The sequence below is a fragment of the Dysidea avara genome, chromosome 1 (genome assembly GCF_963678975.1).
Source record: "Dysidea avara chromosome 1, odDysAvar1.4, whole genome shotgun sequence".
Taxonomy (NCBI): Eukaryota; Metazoa; Porifera; class Demospongiae; order Dictyoceratida; family Dysideidae; genus Dysidea; species Dysidea avara.
In genome coordinates, this window is record NC_089272.1 from 37574222 (window position 1) to 37601489 (window position 27268).

A 27268-nucleotide genomic window follows, 5' to 3' on the forward strand; every position below is an offset into this window, starting at 1 on the left:
GGTTTTGATTGATTATTAGACTAGAGTATCTTGAATCAGCCTACCAACTTGAAAGTGTGTGGTCACAAACACAGCTAGCGTAAAAGGGGTGTGGTCATCGTGGTCTCAATCGATAGATTGATAATAGTAGAATAAAGAATAGGCGTGATGTTGTGACCTATCGTGGAGTACCGGTACCTCCTTACAGTAGCATAGTCTAAGCGCCTTAAATAATTTTGTGGCGTCTATTATGCTGCTTAAAGAAAGTGTTGATATGGAAAATTAATGCCTCGATATGGTTTCGTTGGATGAAGAAGAAAACAAGCAGCCTGATTGAAGATAAAAGACAAGACATCATAGGGTGCACACTCGTCGGAATTCCACAAAGCACATCCCACAGGTGAGTTTGTTGTTGTGGCGTAAAATGGTGACCGTGCGCTGCTTTGTTTGGGCTCTAGGCTTGCGACTGTGGTCAGTGAGTGAGTGAGTGAGTGCGTGAGTGAGTGAGTGAGTGAGTGAGTGTGTGCGTGCGTGCGTGCGTGCGTGAGTGAGTGAGACGAAATTTCAAGTTTTGGCGATTATTTTAAAATTCCGGCCACCAGTAAGCATTTTCTTGTTTTTAACGCTACATTTGATGTTAGATGGACTAATATTATTCCGTAAAGGTCATTTTCGTCACGTAAGAAGTTTCTAAGCTGGTTTTTAAAGGCAGTATTTTTGGCGGCGCATGTCACTTTGATGCAAACCCTACTTAAACAGTACTACCGTACTGTTTGATAGTGTATTGTATTGCTGTATAAAATAACAGATTATTTAAACATGTTATGAACATAACATCATTTTTATCACAGTGTCTATATCAGGGGCAGATTTAAGGGGAGTTCGGAGTATCTTCTTCCACTTCTTGGTGTTGGAAGTTTCAGTCAAAATTACTAGCAAATTCAATCTCATAAAGTTAAATTTTCTAAATTTTCCTGGGGGGGGGGGGGGGGACATGCCCCCAGACCCCCTAGAAGGCGAAATGCTTTGCACACTATGCTGTGTCTTAGTAGTTCCCTCGTGATGTAGCCACCACTCTGCTAAACCTGGGCACATTCCTTCAGTACAACCCTAAATCTTCCAATACATTGCTACAAAATTAATTTTATTCAAAAGAATTTTCTGCCGGTTGACTACAGTAACTGCCTGCCTGCCTGCCAAATACTATAGCACGTGCAATGCATACATCATTGACTTACCTTTGTCCTCCTTTGTGTCCTATTTCTTTTTATTGACAGCCCAAGAAGTCAATTCATGGTAGCGCGATTGCTTCCCTAAGTTTGTAAATGGGAATTGTCCATATTTTCTGTGGTGACTATATTGCAGAGGCACTTTTCCTACTGTTCTTCATTTGTAATGCTGTGAAATGGACTGAACATAATTGAAAGGGAAGAATGATGACCACTTCACTTTCAAGCCAGTGATTGATAGTTGTGGCATGTGGCATGCATTCGGTTGAAACATGTAACCTCTGGCACAGGTTCACCCGTCATAATATATTAATCTAATCAAAAACAGCCATGACACCAAATTCACCTGAATTGTCGTTATTAAAATTTTTACCATTAATCCACCATCACAGCCATTTCTTGGCCGCCACCTTGGATTTCACATCTTTTTTCATTATGGCCTTTTTAGGGGCCACACCTTTTTACAGCTTGGCTATTTTTGATTAGATATCACTTCTTTTTGTATTTGTATACCCCAATCCTTTTTCTTTACCACTGGAAGAATAAAAAGACAGAGCAGATTTTAATACTTCAACTGTTTTTGATTTATCAGTAATTATATAAATCTAATCAAAAACAGCCAAGCTGTAAAAAAAGGTGCAGCCCCTAAAAGGCCATGGTGAAAAAAGATGTGAAATCCAAGGTGGCAGCCAAGAAATGGCTGTGATGGTAGGTTAATTGTAAAAATGAAGTTTAAAGCATTTAAACGAGTTAATGTTATAACAGATGTAATACTCACCGTGATGCAGATAAAAAAATACTAGTACCCAATGGCTATCAGAGTAGGGCATCAATAAGAGTATCAGTGCTATAATTAGAATACTGATGCATGCGCAGTAACACGTGCAACTAATCAGATGAGTCGGCAATTGCTCTTCATAATGCCATGCCGAGGAAGAAAGCTACAGCTTCTTGCCAATCCCCTTCAAGCACCTGAACTTCGGAGAGAGCCAGGACACAAAGGAGCTGCCTCTGAAGCGAAGCCGACATTCCACGACTACGCCTTGTCCCTTAACAACGAATGACATCCCCACAATCATAGCGGCCATTCGGGCACCACCCTCTGGATTGACATCAGGAGGATTAACCACTATTACCACCGTGGCGTCTACGTCGGGCGGATCATCACCGCCGCGTCCCCCTACCATTGCTGCCACCACCCCAACGACGACCACAGCTGTCACTGCCATTACCTCTTGTGAGACTCAAGGCCAGACAGGGAGTGCTACTCACGAAAGTTGCGGAGACACTGTGAAATTAGAGGTGCAAGAGACATCGACTTGCTGACACAGCCTCCAGAGCAAGAGAGTGACTCAATTGCGACCTGGCGATAGGTGCCTCGGTGAAGTTAGTGCTGACCTGCTGACATTTTTGAAGAATCAACAGACCGTGTGGTTTACTGAATCAATAGCAGTGACTTCAGGATGACATCGCTACCAGAACACTGGAGACGCGTCGACAGGTGGCTGATAGTTAAGGCCCCTACCAGAAGGATAGTAGAGCGAGAGTGACTAAATGGAATGGCAATGAATTGATTTGTTATCAATGAACAACATCCCACCAGACAGGAAAATAAACTAAGAGCAACAGCCAAAGGAAGAGTCGACTTCCATTCATTAATGAAAGACAACAACGAGTGTCTCCCCCTACAAGGGCTCCATACATACGTAAGTTAGTGTTGAAGTAATACCTACTTTCACCATGATGCAATGTGTTTATTTCATAAAAGGGTATTAATTGTTATGGCTACCCTAGCATATTTTCTAGCAAATTCCTAAATTAAATAACCTGAGTCACTTGCTAGAATGGTAACCCCAGGATACAGGCAGATCAAAACAAATAAGTACACACACTCACCTGTGTAAACTAACCTAATCGAATGGTTAGATGTAAACCCCCAGGTATACTGTTAGTGTGCTTAGTCCCAGCAATCACCGTCTACAGATCACATGATAACTTTATGCAAAAAAAATGATTGTCATTCTGTGTAGACAATTAGAACCAATTTAAACAGTAAGTAGTGCTGGGTGGTAGTCAATGCAGCTTGCTTACCAAACATTTTTATTAGAAGATCTAAACTGATTACACATCTTGATAGTAAAGTATTGATATCACTTGGCCTCTAACCAACCTAAACTAAAGTTTCTCGTGATAATTATCTTGGATGTCTTGTTTGCCAAACATTATTGGCTGCAGAGTTGCTAACCTAGAATTCATGTAATCATTCTTTACTACTGTAGTAGTTACTTCTGTAGTGTATTTCCTGTATAACAATGCAATGATGCACAGCTGGAGTTTTTTCCGCCTATTTCCCATTGCAAGGTCATGCTATTATCATCCTCTGCCACACAGTAGTGACTGTAAGTAATAGCAAAGACATATGTGACCGAATTTTCCCTTATGGGTGCATTCGGCACATTAAAATTAAGCTCTGAAACACAGCATTATAGGTAAAAATTCCTACCCATTAAGGGGTACGATAAACCTTGAATTACAAGGAAAATTTTAGAAATGTTTGAAAAGTGTTTTCTGCGATTAACAGTACCGTGCTAGTTTCAAAATTCTAACTGTGTTATGACCAGGAGGTGGTTTTCTGGGATTCAGTTGCAAGTGCACATTAATGGCAGCAGAGTCAGCCATTAACATTTGTTTCAAAATAAAATTAATTTAAAAATAAATATAATAACAGAATTCTGATCATAGCGTTACACGAGCTATACCATTCAACATTACATTACACATGCTCACAAAGTCTACACAGTAACAGCATAGCCATGGTATGGTATATATTATGTTGTGTTACAGTCTATTTGTATTATTATGCAGATAAAGAAAAGGTGATGCAGGCACACATACATATTGTGGTAAACATATTAACTTTCCACCACTGTAATATTTACTTGTTAAATACTTAGTTAGCTGAGAATAGTTCAAACCCTCATGGTTGTCAAGCATGCAAAGTGTGTTAATTTCATCATGCTTCACTAAGTGTTCAGGTTGCACCCCTTCTGCTGATACAAAAACAAACAACAAATGACAATACTTTAACAGCTATATATATATATTGTTAGCACCTCACATCTGTCATCATCACCAATCAACAGTTACTATTTACCAGTGGAGCTCCAAATCAACAGCTCTCCACATTACATTAATAAAGGCATAGGCGTAACAACATATGAGGGCTAGAGATCATGGGGTGGTTTTCTGCAGTTCGGTTGCAAGTGCACATTAACTGCAGCAGTCAGCCATTTTTAACATTTACTTTAAAAATAATAAATAAGGTAAAGAAGTTGTCTCACCAGATCAGACTTACCACTGAGTTCAAATCCGACTTACGCTGGTGGGACCTGTTCATCACATCGCAAAATGGCATCAGTTTTCTGTACCACTCTCAGGAAACTTCATTGGATTACCGGATACGGACAGATGCCTCTGGCACATGGGGCTGTGGTGCAGGATTTGGAGATCAACGCTTCCAGTTCCCCCTGGGAAGCCAATTACCATAATGGCCAAGGAACTTGTTGCTATTCGTCTTCAGCTGTTCAGTATGGGACAGGTTCCTGAGTAGAAAGAGGGCACAGCTCTTTTGTGACAATGTTGGCCTCGTGGAGCCCATTCGGAAAGGTGCATCTAAAGACAACATAATGATGCACTTTCTCAGATGTCTCGGGTTTTGTTTTTTCACAGCCCACTATGACATTCACATCACAGTTTCACACCTTCCAGGAGTCCAAAATACGGCAGCAGACCTGCTGTCAAGAAACAAGCTTCAACAATTCCTCGTCTCACAGCCAACAGCCACTTGCTTACCAACCGCCAATTCCACTTTTCCTTGCTCGAATTCTGTCACTAACACAGCTCGACTAGATGTCGCCTCAGTTCCTCCGACACTCCAAGTCATCCAGATGCCCCAGTTACCTCTGCTACTAGTCATAACCGCATTACGCCACACTGAATACACCACATTTTTTCAAACAGAACCTATGTCGCTAGCGCACTTGGTATCCATGTACTATTCTATTTCTATATATATAGCTGTATATGTAACCATGATGTATGTACAAATAACATGTGTTTGGGCATGCATGAGCCTACTCATAATATTTATGGGATATATGTCATGCACATTGCATATGTGACAGGGCCCTATATAATTCACTGGCCTAGTTGCTTATATGTATATTTCACACCGGTACATGCATGCCTGGCATGTTGACCAAGAATCTCATACTGGCGTCTTTGCTCCAAGCTGTATATATTGCAACTGCCCACCTATATTTACTTCCCACAAGCACTGTAATCATGTTGTTATCCTTATCGTTTACCACCATCATCTCCTTCTGTAGATGTGTGCCACTACCCTGCACCCTCCCTGGATGTCGCACATTTAGCCTATCTCCACAGCAAGGCTGATCACTTCCTTGCTCTAGCCCCATCATCTATAACAACGTACTCTGCAGGAAAGAAAAAGTACATCCATTTCTGCAAACATCTAGGACCTCCTGAATGCCATCATCAGAATCAACAGTAATTCTATTTGTCACACATCCTAGCTAAGGTCAACATCTCTCGCACCACTATCAAAGTGTATCTTTCAGTGAGCAGCTCACACCTCGACTTCAGCTAGTTGTACGTGGCATCAAAAAAGTCTCAAGCATCGGACTCCCCACAGAGAGTCAAATTGCCGATCACTCTCCAAATAATGCTAAGTATCAAGCAGACACTATCCAATCGACCCCTACTCATATAGAAATATCCTTGAGTCCTAAAAAAAAATTTATAAATAAATAAAATTAAAAAATCACTATCAAACAATGACCCGTTCGACAGGGTGTACAAATTTACTTGGGAGCAATTGACACCCCTGTATGCCCCATATTAGGGATGCTTCCATATCTGGTATGAAGAGGACCACAAACTGGCCCTCTATTTCTCACAGAGCATGGCCAAGGACTCACCTGGTGATGGTGTTGACGCAATGTGATTTCAGCTCAGTGTTTTTTCTATACGATTACACATACATTCATTGCAATACACAAGTATGTAACACCTTCCTCCACTTCAGTGACATCATCTACACAGCACCCAGCTTATAGAAAGTAACTCAACTTTGCACTGTTCAATTGTACACATTGTATTATGCATTCATGTATAACAATAAGCATCATCGAGTTCAAGCGCCAGTATCCTTGGGGTGGAAGATTCCCGTGTGCACATGGTCTCCTTTCTATGGCTTCTGCAACAAGAATTTGGACAGTCAATTTTGCTGGCCCTGCTCCAACATTCTTGCCTGCCCAAGTATTTGTCGCCTACTTTGTAATGTTACTCTTGGCCTTTAATCAAAAGTAAAATGTCTTGACCCAAAGCAGTCGAGGCCTTGCACACCTACCAACTCACCACAATCAACTACAGATCGTGGTTGAGCTAGATGATTTCAGGAGACAAGTGAGGCTATGGATTGTGGCAGAGGATCACAGAATACAGTTGTCCCAGGCAAGGATAGTGACCACATTAAATTTTAATAACAAAAATTCATGTGAATTTGTGTTTCGGCACCAAATTCACCTGAATTGTTGTTATTGAAATTTTTACCATTAACCTACCATCACAGCCATTTCTATGCCGCCACCTTGGATTTCACATCTTTATCACCATGGCCTTTTGGGGGCCGCACCTTTTTTTATAGCTGAATTCCCTATATTGTGTCTAGTTTCTAGCTGATGAGTGATTTGTTTATAGCTGAACTCTCTACACGGTGATTTGTTTCTAGCTGATCTCTCTACAGGATGGTTTCTTTGTCACTGAACTCTCTACAAGGTGACACGTTTCTAGCTGATCTCTCTACAAGATGACTTCCTCTAGCTGATCTCTCTACAAGGTGACTAGTATCTAGCTGAACTATCTACAGGATGATCTGTTTGTAACTGAAATCTCTACGGGTGACTTGTTTCTAGCTGATCTCTCTATAGGGTAACTTGTTCTGGTTGAACTCTGTACAGAGTGGGTTCTTTGTAGCTGAACTCTCTACAAGGTGACTTCTTCTAGCTGATGTGACCTGATTTCTCAGTAGGGTGACTTTTATCTAGCTGAACTCTCTACAGGGTGATTTGTTTGTAGCTGAACTCTCTACAGGATAATTTATTTGCAGCTGAACTCTATGCAGGGTGATCTGTTTGTAGCTGAACTCTCTACAGGATGGTTTCTTTGTAGATGAACTCTCTACAAGGTGACTTGCTTCTAGCTGATCTCTCTAGACGGTGACTTCTTCTAGCTGATCTCTCTACAGGGTGACTTGTATAGCTGAACTCTCTACAAGGTAATCTGTTCATAGCTGAACTCTCTACAGGGTGATTTGTTTGTTGCTGAAATCTCTTGTTTCAAACTGATCTCACTGTAGGGTAACTTGTTTGTTGCTGAACTCCCTGTAGAGAGATCAGATCACCCTGTAGAGAGTTCAGCTACAAACAAATCACTCCATAGAAAGTTCAGGTATAAAAAAATCATCCTGTAGATAGTTTTGATACAAACAAATCACCCTGTAGAGAGTTCAGCAAGATAAAAGTCACCCTGCAGAGACATCAGGTCACCCTATAGAGAGGTCAGCTAGAAGAAGTCGGTGATTTGTTTGTAGCTGATATCTCTACAGGTAGATTTGTTTGTAAGTGAACTCTCTACAAGGTGATTTGTTTGTAGCTGATTTCTCTACAGGGTAATTTGTTTGTATCTTAACTCTCTACAAGGTGATTTGTTTGTAGCTGAACTCTCTACAGGGTGATGGGTTTCCAGCTGATCTCTCTACAGGGTGATTTGTTTGTAGCTGATCTCTCTACAGGGTGATTTGGTTGTAACCGAATTCCCTATATTATGTCTAGCTTCTAGCTAATCTCTCTACAGGTTGATTTGTTTGCAGCTGAACTCTTTACAGGGTGATTTGTTTGTAGCTGAACTCTCTACAGGATGGTTTCTTTGTCACTGAACTCTCTACAAGTTGACTTGCTTCTAGCTGATCTCTCTAGACGGTAACTTCTTCTAGCTGATCTCTCTACAGGGTGACATGTATAGCTGAACTCTCTACAGGGTGATCTGTTCATAGCTGAACTCTCTACAGGGTGATTTGTTTGTAGCTGAAATCTTTTGTTTCAAACAGATTTCACTGTAGGGTAACTTGCTTGTAGCTGAACTCTCTACAGGATGGTTTCTTTGTAGCTGACTCTCTACAGAGTGATTTTTTTTGTAGCTGAACTCTATATAGGGTGATTTGTTTGTACCTGAACTTTCTACAGGGTGATTTGTTTGTAGTTGATCTCTCTACAGGGTTTCTTTGCAGCTGAGATCTCTACAGGGTAACTTCTTCTAACTGAGCTCTCTCTTGTTTCTAGCTGATCTCTCTACACAGTAACTTGTTTGTATAGCTGAACTCTTTACAGATGGTTTTTTGGTGGCTGAACTCTTTACACAGTGACTTGTTTGTAGCAAAATTCTCTACAGAATGACTTGTATGTAGCTGAATTCTCTACAGAGTGACCTACTTGTAGCTGAACATTGTATAAACTAAAAAGTGACTTGTCTGTAGCTGAAATCTCTACAGGGTTACTTGTTTGCAGCTGATCTCTATAGGTTAACTTGTTTGTATTGATAAACTCTCTACAGGGTAGTTTCTTTGTAGCTGAACTCTCTCCACAGTGACTTGTTTGTAGCTGAACTCTCTAGAGAGTGTAGCCGAACTCCTACAGGGTGCATGACTTGTTTATAGCTGAACTCTCTTCAGTGTGACTTGTAATGTTTCTGATTCTTCTGAATCACTACAGCGATATATTTGTAGCTGAACTCTCTATAGGATGACTTGCTTCTTGCTGAACTGTCTATAAGATTAACTGTTTGCAGCTGAACTCCCTACAGAATAACTTACAATGTAATAGAATTCTATAATGGAGTAAATAAATTAGCTGAATGCTTTATTAGGGTGACTGTTCTATTAAATATCTCTATCTCGCATTTGCTACACGTAGTTGGCTTTGGAATCATAACTCAGTGGTTTGTAATCCGATTCTTCTGTACTACTGCAAGGACTTTCTATGAAGATTTTTCCAGCTATACACTGAAACTAATACTTTTTTTATTCATAAAAATCGATTGCATAATTGTGACACTGGTTGGGTTTTGTGTCATATCTCCATGGTCTTTATCTCGATTCCTTTCAAACCACCAAAAGTACTCCTACGATAGTTACTCCATCTACATAGCAATTTTCAACTCATTCCATGAAGCAATTTACCCTGTAGGCGTGACAACAAATCGATCTTGTTTTATGCGAAAATCGGTCATAAATCCTGAACCATTCATCAGATTTCCACCAAATGTGATACTAGGGTTCGCCTTTGGACTCCCTTTTCACTGTGTCAAATTTCAAGGCGATCGGAGTACGCATTTGCGTTTTATAGCAATTTTTACAAGTGTGCGAAAAGACGAAGAAGAAAGAAAAAAAATCGAACTTTGGCAGCTCGTATCTCAGAAATGGCTGTAGCGATTTCCTTCAAATTTGGAATGTACACTCCCCTAGCTGGCGGGCAACTCTGTAGTAAATTTGGTTCCAATCGGATAAGGGATCGCCGAGATTTAAAGGTGTGAAAATCGCATTTAATTTCTTCCTGTTAATATACTCACGGTGTGGTGCACCGGCTTCTTTGGCCACACGACACACTACCGTGTGTCTTGATGTTACAAAAAAGTAAACGAACAAGTACAAAGAAAAATTAAAAAATTGAAGTTTGATTAGGGATCATAGAAAAGAAAGTAGGAAGGTCACCTACACCTGCAGATATACATACTGGTGGACATTTAATTCCTGGTTCAGTCTATGGGTATAGACTGAATTAGGAATTAAATGTTCGCTAGGTGTAGGCGACCTCCCTTGTTTCACTTTTTATTTCTATGATCCCTAATCAAACTTAAAATTCTTAATTTTTGTTCTTTATATAATTATGAGTTGTAGCTAATGTGTGAGCAGATTTGTGAATAGGTATCTTTGATACTGAGCTTACATGTCTGCAAACAAAATGTTGTAAATTTTGACTCCTAGTACTGATTAAGTTTCTTTTTATATCAAAATGTAACCAAATGCTGTAGCTTTACTGATGCAAAATTTCAGCCAAGTAATGCCATGATACAGTAGGTGACTTTACATTAGGTTTTGTAAAAACCTTTGTAATTTTATAGTTTTATGATTATCATTAAAAACTAAACAATCGCAATTACAATATGTTCACATGTTTACGATAAAACAAGATGAATTGCCAGTTGTGTACACAACCACACCCAGAACAAATGAATTGGGTAACTACCAGCTGGATGAGTATTCCACAATCTTGATATGTAACAGCAGGGGGCAGTGAAATTTGTAACTTTGCAGCTTATCATGTAGCAGTCAATTTACAAAAGCAATAGTTAACATAGTACTACAAGCTATATTGTAATTACTAATGCAACTGTAAAAACTAATCGTAATTACTAATAGTATTACAGTTCTCTGTGAACCATATATAAACTTTTTTAAAGTTCCCTACTGTATAAGAATTATAAAGTTTCAAATTAAAAAAAAAACGTTCAGATTTTGTGATGCCTTTTTACAAATCGGGTCATATAATATCAGCATCACAGTTGCAAGGAAAATGTCACTATTGCTCTCATTATATTACTTGCCCTACTCCAAAGCAACGAATAATGGCTGTGTGCATTGTTAAAATTTATTAACATTAACATCATTGCAGCCATTTCTTGGCCGCCACCTTTGATTTCACAACTTTTTCACCCAGGCTTATTAAGGCTGCACCATTTTTTCACAGCTTGGCTGTTTTTGTGTGGATAATATCAACATCACAGTTGTGAGGAAAATGTCACTATTGCTCTCATTATATTACTTGCCTCTCCCCAAAGCAACAAAACTAATTTATTATTAAGTGTATTATGAACATCATGTTCTGTGATTTGCTGTTGAGATTGTACATATTTACTTTGTAGTATACAACCACTGAGACAGACAAAGTTACATTTGGAACAGTAAGTGTCATAGTTATGTGTGGATGCTGTACATATATGAGGGTTATGTTATGTAATATGTGGAGCTTTTTCTTATATATTGTTTAACACCAGGTTGATTTACTTCACTCACCTTTATACATACAAACCGTCCACTTTTATTTCTTCAGCACTTTGCAGTGCCTGGATTCACATTACTAGCCTTAGATTTAAGTGTACATCTCTCACTTGCAGAGATGGTAGTTGACTAGAGTTGATTCCCAATACACTCAAAAATGACCAATTGACAGGGATAATAATGTGTTTTTTGGGGTAGAACAGGATACAGTATCTCCTGAAAGGAATTAGCTGAAGGTTGAGTAGTGCCAACACTGTGTCGAGGTGACAGATAATGATCACATGCCTACTTCGCGCTTGCGTTCATCCTAACCACAGCTGTTTTTGTTTACCACAATTACCTCATCTGTTTTGAAAATTAACTTGGTTTAAATTGTACTAATATAATTGCAATTTGAATATTTAACAGTGACAAGCTTTTGTATTTTGAAGAGGCATTTTGTAGTTAATTTTAGTTTGTTTGTTCACATTTCTCAAAACTCAGGTGTGTACTACATACTTAGTTTCTTGATATTCCCTCTATACAATTCATATTCTTGTAACAAGCTGTTTTTACCATAAATTCTTTGTTTGAGAGAGGCAAGAAAATTCACATCCACTGTTTATGCTTTTAAAAAAATACATTAAATTTACACTAGTAAGCTTTGTTTTGAGGTGGTAATTTATGACAGCTTGAGTGTATTGAGTTTATAAATGTGACCCACTAAGCAAAAACTGGCCCTTTTCACAAAATGCTACTTTGTAATATTTGAAATAAACTGGGTAAAAACATGCATTTTCTATAAATATTTATGCTTAATTTAAATGCATTGGTATGCAGTAAAACTAAGCTCAAATCAATAAAACCTACCGTAAGCGTATTAAATTTCATGGGTAAAATTTTCATGGTTTGCCAAAAAGACATGTTTGCAAGTGTATTAAATTTCGTGGGTATAATTTTTGTAGTTTAATCTCGACAAGCCAGTTTATTTTCTTGAGGATCCGCAGGGAGCAAAACTGTGTCACACTTACGGTTTACAACTTAGCAGCTTTTGCTAGCTATTCCATTTATGCTGGCGTACTTATCTGGGACTAATTGAGCAAACCATTTTATGGAGTTGACTCACCACAACAAAAGAATCTTGCCTGCTGGAATCAGAGGAAACGAGTCTTAGATACTTGAACAAGGCCATCAGTACATAGCTATTCACGTGGTGAACAGGTGCACGTGTCGTCGTCATCAGCATATCTATGGTAGCGCATAAGGAAAGTGTATTGGTGGCAACGGTTAATAGGTCTACTAGAGCTGAGACGTGAGTTTCAAAATGGATTAATTTTCTTGGATCAGCTTTATGTGGATTAATTTTTGTGGATTAGCTGCAAACCATGAAATCCACAAAAATTTCTACACCACGAAAATTTCTACGCTTACAGTATACACCATTAAACTCGCCTTTTCATGTGGAGTAAGATGATCTTTGTTTTGTGTTCATACAGCATAAAAAGGGTGTGAGTTATGGGTGCTTAGTTACAATGCAATAAAATTTGCTATCGTCATTTCGTTATTGTAATGGTCTTCGTTTCTGCATGGAGACATACAGGAAAAACACTACACTATACCTCGACCATTTTGCCAGTTGCAAACCTCATTTTTGTAGCTTGTTTTAGTCAAGAGTTGTGATCAATTAAATAAGCCCCTATAATTTATTTGCCGTATTGTTGCAGTGCAGATCGAATTTATTCCTGTTCCAAATGTCTAGCACTATAACTCCAAGACTATTCATCACAAAAGGCTGAAACTTTTATTGTCCACTCATTTGTTACCATATATATAGATAACAAAGAAGCAATAAAATGGAATCGGAAGAATGTGCAAAAATGACTGGTTTTGCTCAACGGTCACAGAGAACACCTTTCTAATGGAAATGTGTTCAGAATACAGTAGATCAATTGATTGGCTAAATATTGACTATAAGCTGTCCCTGCTTACATCATTCTGGTGCTTGTGGTATATAGCTATTAATTTTGTTATTGTAAACTTGATACAACCTATAGACATACATACAAGGACATCCTGCAGCAGGAATGCTGAGCAATACACTACATATGTGCAACCAGCAGTGGTTGAAATATTTGTGAAGTATTCAGTATCATCAGTAGTGAGTTTAGTATCAATTATCATACTGTCTCACTCACTGAATGGTTACTTTAACAACAGAGGCTTACTTGTTATGAAAAGATAAAGGACAGCACCGATTGCATACTTGTCTCAGTGCATACTATTGTTTGTGCTTTGAATGATGTGAGTTGCTTATGGTTTATAGTAACTCTCCATTGAATAGAGCATTTGTTGACATTAAGTTGCAGCAAGGTATACTTGTTTTTCTCTCTAAACCCATGTAAATAATTGTGTTCATTTTAGCAAGAAGGTTTTTTATGATGAATTTTGATTTCCATCCTTTTTGTCAAAGTATAAACCCCTAGGTATAAGTTTCGTCCTTATCAAGACACACGGTAGTGCGTCATACGGCCCAAGAAGCCGGCACGCCACACCGTGAGTATATTGACAGGAAGAAAGAAAATGCGATTTTCACACCTTTGTAGCTTCGTGTTCCTTCATCCGATTGGAACCAATTTCACTGCAGAGGTGCCCGCCAGGTAGGCCACCCCACATACCAAATTTGAAGAAAATCGCCGTAGCCATTTCCGAGATATGAGTGGCCAAAATTTCGTTTTTATTTCTTGGTTTTTTTTTTTTCTTATTCTTCGTCCTTTCGCACACTTTGAAAAATTGCTATAAGACACAAACGCATAATCAGATCACCTTGAAATTTAGCACACATAAAGGCAGTCCAAAGGCATTTGGTACAAATGCGATGAATAGTTCAGGAGTTATGACCAATTATTCGCATAAAACAAGACCGATTTGTTGTCACGCCTACAGGGTAAACCGCTTCATGGAATGAGTTGAAAATCGGTTTGTGGATAGATCAACCATTGTAGGAGTGCCTTTTGGTGGTTTGAAAACAATCAAAATTAAGATCATGGAGATATGACATGAAACTGAAGGCGTGTAACAATTGCACGATCGAGATTCGTGAATAAAATTACCAATAATTTTCACACCTGCCAGGCAAACCGCTTAGAGCAACGAGCTGAAAATCGGTATGTGGCTGAATAATAATTGTAGAAAGTCCTTGCAGTAGTACTGAAGAATCGGATTAAAAACCATTGAGTTATGATTCGAAAGCCAACGGCATGTAGCAAATGCGAGATACTGTAATAGAACAGTCACCCTAATAGAGCACTCAGTTACGTTTATGACTTTGAATTTTCTATTACATTGCAGGTTATTCTGTAGGGAGTTCAGCTGCAAACACTTCATTTTATAGACAGTTCAGCTACAAGCCAAGTCACCCTGTAGAGAGTTCAGCTACAAATGTATTGCTGTAGAGATTCAGAACTTTACAAGTCACACTGAAGAGAGTTCAGCTATAAACAAGTCATGCACCCTGTAGAAAGTTCAGCTACAAAAAAAGTTACTCTCTACAGAATTCAGCTACAACAAGTCACCATGTAGAGAATTCAACAACCTAAAACCACCCTGTAAAGAATTCAGCTATACAAACAAGTTACTCTATAGAGAGATCAGCTAGAAACAAGAGAGAGTTCACAGCTAAAAGACGTCGCCTTGTAGAGAGTTCACCTATAAGCAAATCACCCTGCAAGGCGTTCAGCTACAAACAAATCACACTGTAGAGAGTTCAGCTAGAAACAAATCACCCTGTAGAGAGATCAGCTAGAAGAAGTTACCTTGTAGGGAGTTCAGCTATACAAGTAGAGAGTTCAGCTGCAACTATATCACCATGTAGAGATTTCAACTGCAAACAAATCACTTTAAATTTGTAGAGAGTTCAGCTACAATCAATTCACCCTGTAGAGATTTTGGCTACAACCAAATCACCCTGTAGAGAGAAACAAGTTACAGAGATCAGCTAAAAGAAATCACCTTGTAGAGAGTTCAGCTGAAAATAATAAACCACCCTGTAGGGAGTTCAGCTACAATGAAACCATCCTGTACACAGTTCAGTTAGAAACAAGTCACCCTATAGAGAGATCATCTAGAAACAAGTCACCCTGTAGAGAGCTCAGCTACAAACAGATCACCATGTAGAGAGTTCATGTAGAGAGTTCAAGTAGAAACAAGTCATACTATTGAGAGATCAGCTAGAAAAAGTCACTTTGTAGAGAGTTCAGCTACAAAAATAACACCCTGTAGAGATTTCAGCCACAAAAATATTACTCTGTAGAGATATCAGCTTGAAACAAATCACCCAGTAGAGAGATCAGCTAGAAACAAGTCACCCTGTAGAGAGATCAGCTTGAAGAAGTCACCTTGTAGAGAGTTCAGTTACAAACAAATCATCCTTTAGAGAGTTCAGCTACAAACATATCACCCTGTAGAGAGTTCAGCTACAAACAAAACACCCTGTAGAGAGATCAGCTTGAAACTATACACAATGTAGGGAGTTCAGCTACAAACAAATCACCCTGTAGAGAGTTCAAGTTACCCTGCAGAGAGATCAGCTACAAACAAATCACCCTGTGGAAAGATCAGCTAGAAAAAGTCACCCAGTAGAGATTTCATCTACAAACATATCACCCTGTAGAGAGTTCAGTGGCGAATAGATCACCCTGTAGAAGATATAAGTCACCCTGCAGAGAGATCAGCTAGAAGAAGTCACCTTGTAGAGAGATCAGCTAACCTTGTAGACAGTTCAGCTACAAAGAAACCATCCTGTAGAGAGTTCAGCTACAAACAAATCACCCTACAGAGTTCTGCTGCAAACAAATCACCCTGTAGAGAGTTCAGCTACAAACCAATCACCCAGTAGAGAGTTCAGCTAGATAAAAGTCACCATACAGAGAGATCAGCTAGAAGAAGTCACCTTGTAGAGAGTTCAGTTCCAAAGAACCCACTCTGGAGAAAGTTCAGTTACAAACAAGTTACCCTATATAGAGATTAGCTAGAAAGAAGCTTGTAGAGAGCTCGGCTACAATCAAACTACCCTGCAGAGAGTTCAGCTACAAATAAACCACTTTATAGATAGAGAGATGAGCTAGAAACAAGTCACCTTGTAGAGAGTTCAGCTACAAAGAAACCATCCTGTAGATAGTTCAGCTACATTTCAAGTTACCCAGTAGAGAGATCAGCTGCAAACAAATCCTATGGGGAAAAATTGGCATGTAATAAATATATGTATACAATTTGTATAATTAATAATAAAATCAAAAATAGTTGAAGTATTAAAAATCTTCTTTAAGTTCTTCTCTTCTTCCTGTGGTAAAGAAAAAAACAGAAGGGTTAAAAAAGCCCCAAAGCCAGCCATAGACCGGCTTTGCAGTATACAGATACAAAAGAAGTAATACCTAATCAAAGACAACCAAGCTGTAAAAAAAGGTGCGGCCCCCCAAAAGTTCATGGTGAAAAAAGATGTGAAATCCAAGGTGGCGGCCAAGAAATGGCTGTGATGGTACGTTAATGGTGAAAATTTTAATAACAACAATTCAGGTGAATTTGGTGCTGCTTGCATCTTTTTTCACCATGGACATTTGGGGGGCCGCACCTTTTTTTACAGCTTGGCGGTTTTTAATTAGATTTTATTATCCCTTAAATCCGCATAATCCATTTAAACTTAATCAATACTCACGCCTTGCACAAAGTTCTGTAACGTCTATCGTATGGGTACGTAATTTACATCATTCCACTCATAATGTAACAAGGATTAAAATGATACCTAGGGTTTTACCCTAATGCTAAGTGAAGCCAAAACTAGCTGTGTAAAGTAACTTTACAGTAAGGAAACACGCAAACCCCTTTACATACCTTTATCATAAAATGATCCATAACTTGATGGAGGTTACTCCGATTACCTTGCAACAAGTTCCGTTCGATTCGCCATTAACTTTTCCATCAGGCCATATACAACTCACATGAGTAAACCCAGAATCAAAATAAAACACGTGGTTGGAATTTTGAAACATGGAGACATGACTCACTATTGTTCATTGCTTCATAACAAGTAAGCCGCTGTAGTTACAGTGTTCAGTTAACCTTCTGCAAGTAGCCCAGTAACAGAGTTTTAATCAATTTGTGTGCTTGTAGGCTATAAGAATTAAGTTACCTCACCTACAGCTGTGTCGCCATGCATAGCCATATTGTGTAAACATACATTTCCCCAAAGTTCTTTTCAGGTTTAATGGTTAGATGAAAAATAAATTGCCACAGATCGCATAGCCATAGGAAGAAACTTAAGTTACAGCACGTACTTTGCAACTTTCAAAGTTATAGCACGTACTTCGCAGTTGACAATAAACAATCTATCGGGCTATATATGTGGCTATGAGGCATAATTGAAGAGTCACCTTTTGTCATTTGTTTTAGTAAGAGTTTGAATTAAGGCTATTTAGAAAATTTATGTAATATTTCCTTTGGTTTCTGAGGTTACTAAATCCGATAGAAACCTGTGGCGGGGTTACTAATTAGTGAGTAACTAGTAACCTGTGGTCTCAGTAGTAGTTACATAATGAGCCTTATCTACAATGACGTTTTATAACATCACGAGAATGAAAATGGCCACAATAGTTGCGGGACTGTTATATAAGCACCTATGGAGAAAAAATTTTAATTGCTCATATTTCAGCCAGGAAAAAAGATATCGAGTTCTAAACAACAGGTACAGTTAAGTTTTGTATAAGACATTATGATAAAACTAGTTTTGTCACGTTTCAAATTTTTCTAAATAGTGTACGTTTACAATAGCTTTTGTTACTTTATAACCATACCTGTCGGTTAATGGTTAATATCTCCATGCCTACCTGAAATATGAGCAATCGAAAATTTATCTCCATAGACGCCTGCCTGTATAACAGTCCCCAAACTATCATGGCCATTTTATTCTTGTGATGTCATTAAACGTCATTGTGGATAAGGCTCATTGTTTACTACATTCAGCAAATGAAATCAATAAAGCCAAAAATAAAATGTCCCTACTGTTAGCTTACTTTCTGGACAAGACAAGTGTCATTCTACCCGGCATAGTTACTACTCTATGCTCTATTGTCACATAATATTATGAATCTTATGAGAGTTGAATCCATTGATTTAAACCTAGATAATGAAGCAAGCATGTGAGCACACCTAGAGGTCAGTGAGCCTCAATATCAATAACCACGCATACACGATTGTTGACACGAGGCATGCCAAAGGATAACAGTGAACAATTAAATACTAGTACAGTGACACTGACATGATCAACTTGACTTACGGATAAATCTCAATCAGCCAGCATGCACAGTTTGCCACTTTCTCTCACTCTTTCTTACGTACTTTGTTCATTTAAAATGGTTTCTACACTATTTGGTGTGAGCTTGTCTACCCACAATTAATTACCTCGGCCACAGTTAAGTTTGTGGGTAACCTCTCCCACATCATCCTCGGGTCTCTAAATAGTGTAGAACCTTGTTGGCTGGCTCTAACTATTACTTAGTGTATTGTAGGCCACATTACAAATTACAAAACCTGCTTTTTTGATGAAGAATTTCAACAATTGTGTTGTGGTAGTAATTCAACTATTTGTGTTTTAATTATACAACAACAAATATCCTTGAGTTTTGCTCCAGTGATATTTTGCCAAAAAACACCACCGAAAACCAGACTAACAAATTACTGAATCCTTAAGATTTCAACACAAGTTACTAAATAACTAAAAAGTATTTAGAGCATGTGGAAGTGATTTTTAAGTTTAATTGAACTCTTAGTATGTTCTTTGACTGATCAAGCTCTGCCAAGGCCACTGTTGCTGTCACTGGAGAGAAACATGCCAATAGCACTTCCATGGTCCCTAATAAATTTAATGTACATATGTACATGCCCCATAAATGCCCACAGGCCTACAGCTTTTGCTGTATACATAGGTCAGCAGAAAAACAAGGTAGTGACAACTGGATTGTGAGTACGGCTTACCTGCATTTACAACAACTTGCACTGTACCACCTGGCTCAAACTATATGGCTTAAGCTGTATCTACATGAAAACACTTAAGCAAAAGGCTCCAAGTTTATTTTAAACTTTTCATGCTGCTAGACTGGTTTTATATATATGACTTTTTGATAGGTGTTTAAAACTTTAAATTGTCATTGACTATACCTTCTCCTTCAAGTGAATGCACTGTGATCTATTTCTCAATAGCTAAGTAATGCCATATTATTATGGCTTATACTGTAGAACACTACACATGAATGTCACAAAAAATCACATTATTGCACATTTTGTCTGATTCACCAGATTTATCATTGTTGAAAACAATGATAAATCTAAAAACAACATATTTTAGTTGCAAGCTTTGTTAGTGGATAAGCATACACAGACATCCAATTTCTAAAGTTTGTTAAAGCACTTGGGTGAAACCTGTGTTGAAATGTGGATCTAAGATATGTGACCGAATTTTGGAAAACCGTCGATATATGCACAACAGTACTTTTGTAATAAAACGCATTTAAAAACTATGGTAAAAAATGCAAGCTCCAGAAAAAAATTATGCAAGTTTCTATCGCCTCACTGGTGGGCGAATTAAACCACCAATGGATAAGTCCTGGGCATCATCGTGTTTGCCTGTCCATAGGGAGTACAAAGATCTTTGTTTCATCTCCATACACGAAATGATTCCAAAGTTACAGACGTTTGTTTACGTTGCAGTGACGAAAGAATTTACCGACGATTGTTTTTCAGTGAATTTGCCTTCCTTCTTGAACAAAGAAGCATGCCTAGGGAAAAACTATACCTTGGTGGATACACAAATTCATGGCGAACATAATGAGCCATGATTCAATTCCGTATGTCATTGTATTAGTAAGTTATGATGGTTTATGTAAGCGCCTGTAGATTCTTTTCTTGATAGCTTCTGTACATATCAAATTATTTGCTTGTCCGGCTGTCTAGTGCTGTATCTCCAACGCTGCTTAACTTAGGAAGCTGAAACTTGGCTAGTCCATTCCTCTGTCTCTTTAGAAAACAAAGAACAAATAAAATGCATTTTGAAAATTGTGCGGATATCGACGGTTTTCTAAAATTAGGTTACATATGGGTATGTTGCCAACAAAGCACTCGCATGTTTTTTTTTTGTTTATCCAGTCTGACAGTACTGACACCAAGAAAAAGAAGCAAAAGAAGCCAGAAATGGTAAAGAAACCAGCTGCTGAACCAGCTAATCAGGTCAGTAGCTTACTATAATTGCATGACTTTGTCAATTCTTCACATTCTGAATCACAGCATGTGGTTAAATTAAACCCTAACTTAATTAAACACAGGGATGGTGGAGAAGATCAAACAGTGTGGGATGGGACTTAAACAATGAAATTTACATACAGTACAGTCCATTTATAACTTCACACACACGTGGCATTTTTGGTGTAGCACCACACAGCACCATGATACTTGCCACGAAACATTGTTGTGTGGCCTATGCCAGGTTTGTTGCATGGCCCACGCCAAGTTTGCTGCGTGGCACACGTACATGGTGTGCCACGCATAGCCCTCACTGGCTTCCATGCGTGGTCCTTACACCACGTGTGGCTGTCAACCACGTGTGTGTGTAAACCACAAATTCTACAGTAGTTACATGTACAGTGCTGTACTAACGGGCTGGGATGAAACTTTGAATATTTCTTAGGTTTGAAAGTTAAGTAAACTTTAAATTATAAAAGTATTGATGTTTGTCTCTTCGCAATCGATTTTTGTGTGCCACGCCCACTTCTGAACCATCGCAGTTTAGCTTGCTACCATAGTTGTAGCCTTAGAACACTTTTTTCACATTTTATTATGTTTATTAGAACTAAGTTGAATTGCAAAGTCAAAACTGTTTATATTATGTAAAACTAGATCGAGCCATCCCTAGCAGGTCCACTCCAGGACAGTTCAACATGGTTCAGTTTGATACAAGCAGTTCAACATAGTTCAGTTCGATACGGCAAACATTTACACCAACCTGGAAATCGCTTTGATTTGAGGACATTCTTGCGGTGGGTGTGCAGGGAATATCCCAGAGGTTTTACGGTTCCTATGGCTTGGAGGGAAAGGCAGTTGCCTTTCTTTGGCATGCAAAAATTCTTGTGGCTTCACAGAATGTTAGAATCCCCAAGCACTCCTACCTCTAAGCCTTTGTAGTAAAACATGCTGTATACATCATGTAAAATTGTTGCAAAAGGGGCCTATTTGAGAATTAATAGGAGAATCCATGGAACCCTGCACACCTACCAAAACAACCATCTGTTGATGGTGACAACCCACTCACAGCAGGGTAAGCCCTGCTGACTGGGTTAAACTGACAAGCAACATTAAATAGTATTAGAAAGATAAAACTTAAGAAGGGCATTGGATCATACATGGCAATGGTTTCACGCTTGGCAATCAGAGGACTCCACGTGTTGCAATGTCTTGGCGTGGCAATCTCGTTTTTCCACATGTGGTAATGCCTTGTGCCATGGCGTGGCAATGACAAATTCTACGCATAACTTTTGCTTTTGCCATGGGTAAAGTTGCATGGCACCACACCGAAAATGCCACGTGTGTGTGAAGTTATAAATGGACTGTACTGTAGTGGAGTTTGAAGCATATGGATGTTATATTATGGAGGCCTGGGGACAAGGAAATTACTTATTTTAGAACATATTTTAATGGTTTTTACTATATTTCAAAGTAGTTTTTTACAATTCTGTAAAGAAATGTAAAAGTGACTGTTTTATTAGAGTGATTGATTGTCCTATTTAGAGTATCTTGATCTTTTCTTACAAGCATTGTCCAATAAAAATGGGGGTGGGGCATGCCCCCATTTCCACCATTCATACAAATTTGCATGCTACTATTCCAAGCTGATCAATATACTTACCAATGTTCATACAAGAGTAATGTCAGGAGTGTCTATCCTTAACCCTTAAACCTGCAAAGAACTTTTAGGGAATGTGCGTTTACACAATATGGGCATGCACGGTGATGTTAGGTGTGTATCTTAATTCTTATAGCCTTAAACAATACATTGCTCAAAAGACTGTTCACTGGGCTACTTGGAGAAGGTTAAATGAACACTGTAACTACAGTGGCTTACTTGTTACAAAGCGATGAACAACAGCAAGTTGCATCTTTGCATTTCGACATTCTTACCACGTCGTTAATTTTTATTGTGGCTTTACACACATAAGTCATAATAGGCCTGATGGACAAGTGAATGGAACTTGTTGCACGTTGATAGGAGCAACCACCATCAAGTTATGGGTCATTTTATAAAGGTATGTAAAGGATTTGTATGTTTTCTTGCCAAAAAGTTATTTACATGGCTAGTTTTGGCCTCACTGTTTAGTGTTAGGGAAAATCCTTGGTATCTTGTTACATCACAAATTATATGAGTGGCCAGAAACTGGGCCAAGTATGCATGTCTTGCACACAGCACTGTAACATTCAAAGTATCCATGCTATGGCTACACAATTTATATGCCGGTTTAAGGGTTAACGTGTTTACTTGTTAGTAAAAACACTGAACAGTAAGCATGTGACTCAGACTTGTACAGTTGCTCCATGTGTTGGTACACTTGTCCATACACATTTCAGCAGGGACTGTCTGTGTGGTAGTGTGCTGAGAACAGTAGCAAATTAGCTACAGGAAACAATTCAGTGGTACATATGAAAACCTGATCAAGTATTCATGGCCTCAACAGGCAAACAATTGGCGGTAGACACACAGTGTTTTCTAATACGTCACTAATCACTTTCGTACTATGCACAAGTACTAATGCAGTGTTGCTCACAGGCCAACAAAACACTAAATAGCAGTGTTAAACAGGCTGTGTAACAAAGTCAACACACATTCTTTACACTAGCTATTAAATTAAATTAATTGTCTGGCTCCTATGATTGACACAACAGTTGCTTCATCGATAGTTTTATAATAATGTTAAGGTGGTGAAAGACTTCATTAGCTGTGTTTCATACCGTAGCAAGCTGGGTACAACCTTTCTAAATTGTAAACATAAAAAGATCTCATTTCACTTTATGAACAAACGGTGGGTGTAACTAATCACTGGACTAGACTAGTGGACTGGAACACTGGACTGACGTATTTTTTGGTTTTTACACATGGTAAGGTTGGTTTTATTCAATTTTGCTAACTAAGGGTCTTTAGGGAACCTGCAGCCTGCTACTATACTATGAATATAGCAGTGGCACAAGTAAAAACTGTGTCTTCTAAGGATTTCACTACTTGTTATTGTGCTTTATAGCACTTGTACACTTCTTACTGCTGTGCTGCAGGGAATGTGATAGAGATGGTTATCCAAAAATTAATCTGCCATGATATCCTTGAATGAAACAAAGTGATGGCAAACCATTTGAGACACATGTAAACTATCCATCCTAGACCAGTCTATTTATTATTACTGAGCAGCCAACACTGCTGATGTGCTCAGGAAAAATCATTTGTGTACATTACTAAATGGTAACTGAGAAAGAGTCAAAATCATTTAGATTAATTAGGAATTGTGGCAAAGAGTTCCAGTCTTGAGCTGTTCTGGAGAAAAAACTTTTTAGGTAAACTGTTGCACATGTTGTAGGGAGTATGAAATGGTGCTGGTAATATTGCCTAGCTTCTCTGGTCATTGGAAGATAATTAGTTGGAATAGATAAGGGAATTTGGTTGTGAAGTGCTTTGTAAAATATCTGTAGTCTGGATATCTTACGTCGAGTTTGAAGTTCAGGCCAGGAGAGATGTTGGAGCATGGAAGCAACTGAACTGTATCTACTGTAATCTTTCAATACCCACTTTGCTGCTCTTCTTTGAATATTTTCAAGTTGATGTACATCGTTGTTCTAAATAAAATCTAATCAAAAACAGCCAAGCTGTAAAAAAAGGTGCGGCCCCCAAAAAGGCCATGGTGAAAAAAGATGTGAAATCCAAAGTGGCGGCCAAGAAATGGCTGTGATGGTAGGTTAATGGTTACATTATAATAACAACAATTCAGGTGAATTTGGTGCCAAGGCCAAGCGGCACAAACTTCACCTGAATTGTCGTTATTAAAATGTAACCATTAACCTACCATCACAGCCATTTCTTGGCCGCCACCTTGGATTTCACATCTTTTTTCACCATGGCCTTTTTGGGGGCCGCACCTTTTTTTACAGCTTGGCTGTTTTTGATTAGATATCACTTCTTTTTGTATTTGTATACTGCAAAGCCAGCCTATGGCTGGCTTTGGGGCTTTTTTAACCCATGTGTTTTTTTTTCTTTACTACAGGAAGAAGAAAAGAACTTAAAGAAGAATTTTAGTACTTCAATTATTTTTGATTTTATTAGTAATTATACAAATTATATACATATATTTATTACATGCCCATTATGCCCCACAGGATATTTTTTTGCAGCTGATCTCTCTACTGGGTGACTTGAAATGTAGCTGAACTATATACAGGATGGTTTCTTTGTAGCTGAACTCTCTACAAGGTGACTTCTTCTAGCTGGTCTCTCTACAGGGTATTTTGTTTCTAGCTGAACTCTCTACAGGTGATTTGTTTGCAGCTAAACTCTCTACATGGTAGTGTCTTTGTAGCCGAACTCTCTACATGATGGTTTCTTTGTAGCTGAACTCTCTATAAGGTGACTTTGTCTAGCTGAACTCTCTACAGGGTGATTTTTTTGTAGCTGAACTCTCTGCAGGGTGATTTTTTTGCAGCTGAACTCTCTACATGATGGTTTCTTTGTAGCTGAACTCTCTACAAGGTGACTTCGTCCAGCTGATCTCTCTACGGTGTGATATGTTTCTAGCTGAACTCTCTACAGGTGATTTGTTTGCAGCTAAACTCTCTACATGGTGGTTTCTTTGTAGCTGAACTCCCTACATGATGGTTTCTATGTAGCTGAACTCTCTACAAGGTAACTTCTTCTATACAGGGTGATTTGTTGTAGTTGAATTCTCTACAAGGTGGTTTGTATGAGGCTGAACTCTCTACATGGTGGTTTCTTTGTAGCTGAACTCTCTACAGAGTGATTTGTTTGCAGCTGAACTCTCTACATGATGGTTTCTTTGTAACTGAACACTCTACAAGGTGACTTCTTCTAGCTGATCTTTCTACAGGTTGAATTGTTGTAGCTGAACTATCTACAAGATAACTTCTTCTAGCTGATCTCTATACAGGGTAATTTGTTTGTAGTTGAATTCTGTACAGGTGGTTTCTTTGTAGCTGAACTCTGTACATGATGGTTTCTTTGTAGCTGAACTCTTTACAAGGTGACTTCTTCTAGCTGAACTCTCTACGGGGTAATTTCTTTGTACCTGAACTCTCTATACGATGGTTTCTTTGTAACTGAACTCTCTACAATGTAACTTCTTCTAGCTGATCTTTCTACTGGGTGATTTGTTTGCAGCTGAACTCTCTACATGGTGGTTTGTTTGTAACTGAACTCTGTACAAGTGCGTTTTTGTGGGTGATCTCACTGCAGGTTGATTTGTTTGTAGCTGAACTCACTAAAGGGTGATTTTGCTTGTACCTGAACTCCTTGCATTGTATCTAGTTTCTAGCTGATCTCTCTACAGGGTGATTTGTTTGTAGCTGATCTCTCTACAAGTTGATTTGTGTGTAGCTGATCTCTCTGCAGGTTGATTAATTTGCAGCCGATCTCTCTACAAGGTAATTTGTTTGTAGCTGAACTGTCTGTAAAGTGATTTATTTGTAGCTGATCTCTCTGAACATTGATTTGTTTTAGCTGAACTCTCTACAGGGTGATTTACTTGTAGCTGAACTCCTTACATTGTGTCTAGTTTCTAGCTGATCTCTCTACAGGTTGATTTGTTTGTAGCCGATCTCTCTACAGGGTAATTTGTTTGTAGCTGAACTCTGTACAAGGTGCTTTTTTGTAGGTGATCTCACTGCAGGTTGATTTGTTTGTAGCTGAACTCACTAAAGGGTGATTTGCTTGTAGCTGAACTCCTTACATTGTGTCTAGTTTCTAGCTGATCTCTCTACAGGGTGATTTGTTTGTAGCTGATCTCTCTACAAGTTGAATTGTGTGTAGCTGATCTCTCTGCAGGTTGATTTGTTTGTAGCCGATCTCTCTACAAGGTAATTTATTTGTAGCTGAACTGTCTAAAAGGTGATTTGTTTGTAGCTGATCTCTCTGCAGTTTGATTTGTTTTAGCTGAACTCACTACAGGATGATTTATTTGTAGCTGAACTCCTTACATTGTGTGTAGTTTCTAGCTGATCTCTCTACAGGGTGATTTGTTTGTAGTTGATCTCTCTACAAGTTGATTTGTGTGTAGCTGATCTCTCTGCAGGTTGATTTGTTTGTAGCGGATCTCTCTATAGGGTAATTTGTTTGTAGCTGAACTCTCTATAAGGTGATTTGTTTGTAGTTGATCTCTCTGCAGGTTGATTTGTTTGTAGCCGATCTCTCTACAGGGTAATTTGTTTGTAGCTGAACTCTCTACATGGTGGTTTCTTTGTTGCTGAACTCTCTACAGGGTGTTTTGCTTGTAGCTGATCTCTCTACAGGGAAATTTGTTTGTAGCTGACCTCTCTTCAGGGTGATTTGTTTCTAGCTGATTGCTCTACAGGTTGATTTGTTTGTAGATGAACTCTCTACAGGGTAATTTACTTGTAGCTGAACTCCTTACTTTGTGTCTAGTTTGTAGCTGATCTTTCTACAGGGTGATTTGTTTGTAGCTGAACTCCTTACATTGTGTGTAGTTTCTAGCTTATCTCTCTACATGGTGATTTGTTTGTAGCTGATCTCTCTACAAGTTGATTTGTGTGTAGCTGATCTCTCTGCAGGTTGATTTGTTTG

The 27268-nt window shown here is 38.6% G+C and overlaps 1 long non-coding RNA gene across 1 annotated transcript in view; it reads left to right on the forward strand.

The window, feature by feature from the left end:
- The window catches only part of LOC136263735 (uncharacterized), a 46669-nt gene that overhangs the window by 10106 nt on the left and 9295 nt on the right, over window positions 1-27268 (forward strand). Inside the window, exons 2-3 of the long non-coding RNA XR_010704768.1 lie at window positions 11268-11306; window positions 20575-20655. This is a non-coding gene — a long non-coding RNA (uncharacterized lncRNA). The remainder of the gene's footprint in view (window positions 1-11267; window positions 11307-20574; window positions 20656-27268) is intronic.